Below are 4728 nucleotides of genomic sequence, written 5' to 3' on the forward strand. Positions count from 1 at the left end.
AAGTGTTTCACGCTGCTGGTGGTTCATGACCAGACCCAAACTTTGCCGGCAACTTTTCAAGTAAATGGGTTTCCCGTCTGCATAACTTCAGACTACCAAGAACGATGTGTAGCTGTTGGTCCTGCGCCCCGAGCGAGACCTTGTAGTAATTTACTCCCGTACTCAGTCTCCACGTGGAAGGCTGATCGCCAACCAGAGCTTCAAATCTGTGCAGTCTTGTGAATAAACACCTCCTAATTCAGTGGCCTTCTTAGTTCAGAAAAAGAATGCATTGGATCGGTCTGCAGTGCTGAAAGTGAAACTTGGGCTAGCCTATTGAAAGGTCTGTTATGGACTGTCGAACAGTTTTTTTTGTGAAAACGTTATCTCTTTAAAAAGGTCACTCAGAACTCTTTAGTGGAACATGTTTGTTTTCCTTATTTGTTGCTTCTCATTGCTATGGTTCGTTTTGTGTGACGGATGCATTCTTGGTTTAAGATGACACGTGCTTCCCAGATTAAACTTTTAAAAAAAACCTCTTTAAAAATAATTCGAGTTAATAGTGCCATAATATTTCATTGCAAGACATTCCTTGGAGTGTCCTCACTATATTCCTTTTCCCCCTCCTGTCTAAGACCTGAAAGTGTTCAAAATGGGACTCTGTTCTCAGCATCAGAAATGGGTTGCCAAGCTAAAACCTGAACAGCTGGTGTTGAGTGGAGAGCTGTTTAATATGAGAAAGTAGCTTTGAAGGTTGAGATAATTGGTGTTTAAAAAGGGTAAAGACATGTGGTCTAGACATTTATTTCTATACAACATTTGACATTTGAGGAAAGTATAGCTGAATGTTTTTATTTATCAGTACAAAATTGAAATGGAGGTACTGGTTGCAACTTTTGTATTACATGGTTTAATCCTTTCTGAGTATTCTGAAACTGAATCGGGTAAGACGGAGGTTCTCTGGCTAGATGGGGGGGGGAGCCAAGGTTGAGACCAATGTTCCCTCTAAGCTGTGGAGTCTTGTGAGCAAAATTTCTACTTTGTGAGCTGCTGGCATTAAAGTTGTGAGCAAGCGATTTGGCTACTGCATAAATTAGCTTGCTCTGGAGTCATCCTCCCTGAGCTAAGACAAAAATCTGTGAGCTGGAGGCTAAAATTCTGTGAGTTAGCTCATACTAACTCAGCTTAGAGGGAAAACTGGTTGGGACTGGGTGCCCTTATCACCGGCTCTGACTATCAAGAGTCTAGGTGTGATCCTGGAGACCCAGGTTGTGAAGGCTGCCAAGCTGGCGTTTTTCCAACTGTGGAAAAAAGGGGGAAAGGGAAAAAACCTGAACCTAAAACCTAGAATTCAGAACCTAAAAAGGTTAGTCAAGAATGGAAGAGGGCCAACTCTAAAAATCTAATTATGAAACATACAAAAATATACATGTATTTATTAAACACAAATTAAAATCACAAATAAGGGCCCATTCATACCTCATATACAAATATAAAAATACAAAGGCTGTATTTTTCATACAAAATATGAAATAAAGACCAGAACACAATTGCTGTAAACATAAAAGAAATAGAAAATTAGACACATATACTACAACTATTAAGTATATTATAAATATATTATCTAACAAAAAGCCATTAACTTACTTCCAAAGTTTAACCACTGGGCAAAATACAAATGAAACCTCCAGTGCAATCACATGTCCAGTGGTACTTCTTGAGAAACAACAAAAGTGTAGGAATCAATGCATTAAATAGCTACTTTAATAAAAAAACAAAGAAAAAATAATAATAAATTAAAAATAGTCACCTCTGGTCAACTGTATATTCTCCTGAGATTGTATAGCCGAATGTTCCCAATGAAATATTTTTAATATTTCTAATTTTCTATTTCTTTTATGTTTATAGCAATTGTGTGCTGGTCTTTATTTCATATTTTGTATATGTATGATTGTATATATTTTTACATATTAGCCAATATGTTCTATTTGTGTTAGACCTCTGAGGAAGGCCTATGAAGGCCGAAACGCATTAGGTCTACTTCATCAGCCTTTGTATTTTTATATTTGTATATGAGGTATGAATGGGCCCTTATTTGTGATTTTAATTTGTGTTTAATAAATACATGTATATTTTTGTATGTTTCATAATTAGTTTTTCCAATTGTGCCAGGCTTCCTACCTGTCTCGCCCTGACTTTGCAACAGTCACTTCCAGGATATTCTATTGTAATTCGCTCTATGCTGGGGTACCCTTGTGCCTGACCCAGGAGCTCCAACTGATCCAGAATGTGGCCATGCAGGTCCTTACGGGGACCCCTCCAACGGTACACATTCATCCAGTGCTGCATGAGCTGCACTGGCTTCCATTGGGGGGCTGGATCTGGTTCAAGGTCTTGGTTTTGATTTTTAAGGCTATTAGCAGACAGGGACCTACATATCTTTGGGACCGCCTCTCCCGGTATGCCACTGGAAGAGTTCTAGCAATAAGAACCTCCTGATAATCCCTGGCCTGAGGGAGATTCGGCTGTCCTCGACTAGGGCTAGGGCCTTTTTGGCCCTGGCCCCTGCATGGTGGAACTCTCTGCCAGAGAACATCCATGTCCTATGGGATTTACTACCTTTCTGTAGCAAGTCAGTGATGTTCCACCAGTCATTTGGTTGAGGACAGCAACAGTTGAGCACTCTCACACTCCTACCCCCCCTTCCCTCCATATTTCCCCTTCAACCAGGGGGCAGGTGGGTCATCTTGGACACAATATTTTTTCTGATGAATTGTTTTAAGATATTTTAATTTTGTTTTATTTGCCTTTCATGTAAGCCACCCTGAACCCTGTTTCAGGGAAGGGTGTCCTAGCAAATTTAAATAAATAAATAAATAAAATACCCTCCCCACCCATATGATCTGAACAGTGTTTTGGAATGGTGGACAATTTGTTTTTAGGACAGTCGCAAATACTACTTATAGTAGTTTTAGTGGTAGTGGCAAAAATGCACTGTACAGTGACCACAAGAAAATATTAACCAGGAGGTTTGGTGCCATTGCTTCTTGGTGCAGTGGTTGCTGTAGTGCCTGCACTGTACCTGCTTGTTTGTTTGGAGCAGCAGTGATAAGTGTGAATATTGTTGGTGTCTAATGTTTTTAACCATGAATTCTCAATCTAGTTAAGCCTTCAGGCACTTTCTGAGATACCATAGTGCAGAGGTGTCAGACTCATTTCTTACAAGGGCCATATCTGACATAAATGGGACTTTGTGGGGCTAGGCCATGCATGTCATAAAATGTAATGTCAGGTAGCAGAGATATAGAGGAAATTCACATTACCCTTTTTAAGCCGGTTTGAAGCCGTTTTTGATCTACCGTGGAGTAAACCGGTATAGTGCTGCTATTTCACACATGGCTTTCCTCTACCGGTAAACAGCTGGATCTGAAGCCGTTTGCCATTTCAGACTGCACTGCTTTTTCCTGCTGTTTTTTGCCCACGTGGGCGATCTCCGGCTTTTTAAAAAATGTTCGCTTTAGAGCGCTATAACACAACACTCCAGGCATTCGAATGGGGTTGCTATAATGCTATTTTGCTGTTGTGTTAAAGTGCTATAGCGCTCTAAAGCAAACAGCCAGAGATCACCCGCGTGGGTGAAAAATAGCGGGAAAAAGTGTTTCGGATCCGGGAGAAGAAACTGAAGACTACTTGGAAGTGGTTTACAGGTAAAACAGTTCAGCCCCGTTTCCTGAACAGGAAAGAAGCGTTTGTGTGTGAAAGTAAAAATATATTCCGATAGGGAACCGGTTCTAAAATGGTTCTGTCTGATATGTCAGACCAGGAACCGTTCCTGAACTGGAATATATCGCCTGTCTGAAATTCCTCATAAACTTTATAAAAGATACAAACACATTTAAATCTATCAGAAAAATTACCCCTTTTAAAGTTAAAAGTGGTTGTGTGAGTCTTTTTGGCCAATTCCCTATTTGTACAAATGTTGAACTCAACAACGTTATGATCACTGTTCCCAAGCGGTGCAATCACTTTTACATCTCTCACCAGGTCTTGAGTGTTACTTAGGACCAAATCAAGGATCGCCTCTCCCCTGGTAGGTTCCGTGACCATCTGCTCCATAGCACAGTCATTTAGAGTGTCTAGAAACTCAATCTCTTTCTCTCGACTAGAACACATATTGACCCAATCAATGTAGTTAAAATCACCTATCACGACACAGTGTTTTTGTCAAGCTGCTATCTTTAATTCATTCATCATTTTATAATCCTCCTCTATCTTTTGATCTGGTGGGCGATAACAAACTCCCAGTGTTAAGTTTCCTTTTGGCCCCCCTAGTTCAACCCACAGAACTTCAAGAAGCGAATCCAATTCTCTTAGCCTCTCAATCTTTCTGGACTTTATACCCTCTCTGACATACAGAGCCACCCCACCTCCAGCCCTTCCCCCCCTATCCTTCCGATATAATATATAACCGGGAATCACCGTATCCCACTGATTTTCCTCATCCCACCAAGTTTCTGAAATACCCACAATGTCTATTTTTCCCTCTGACACCAAGCACTCCAACTCCCCGATTTTACCTCGGACACTTCTAGCATTTGTATAGAAACAGCTGTAATTTCCCATACTGGTTAAGCCTGCCACCTTCCTCTTGCTATCTCGAGACCTTGTCAGGCAGTCCATGTCACTAGCCATGGTCTCAGTGGACAATTTCAATCCACCTCCCTGTAGAAAAGCAACAGGTACCCCCTC

General features: G+C 40.8%; 1 protein-coding gene across 6 annotated transcripts in view; it reads left to right on the top strand.

Moving 5' to 3' along the window:
- TMPO (thymopoietin) overlaps positions 1 to 4728 on the top strand; it is a 30846-nt gene that overhangs the window by 671 nt on the left and 25447 nt on the right. The gene's annotated exons all lie outside the window — the stretch shown is intronic.

This window comes from Gekko japonicus, unplaced genomic scaffold (assembly GCF_001447785.1).
Source record: "Gekko japonicus isolate JY-2015 unplaced genomic scaffold, Gekko_japonicus_V1.1 scaffold684, whole genome shotgun sequence".
Classification (NCBI taxonomy): domain Eukaryota; kingdom Metazoa; phylum Chordata; class Lepidosauria; order Squamata; family Gekkonidae; genus Gekko; species Gekko japonicus.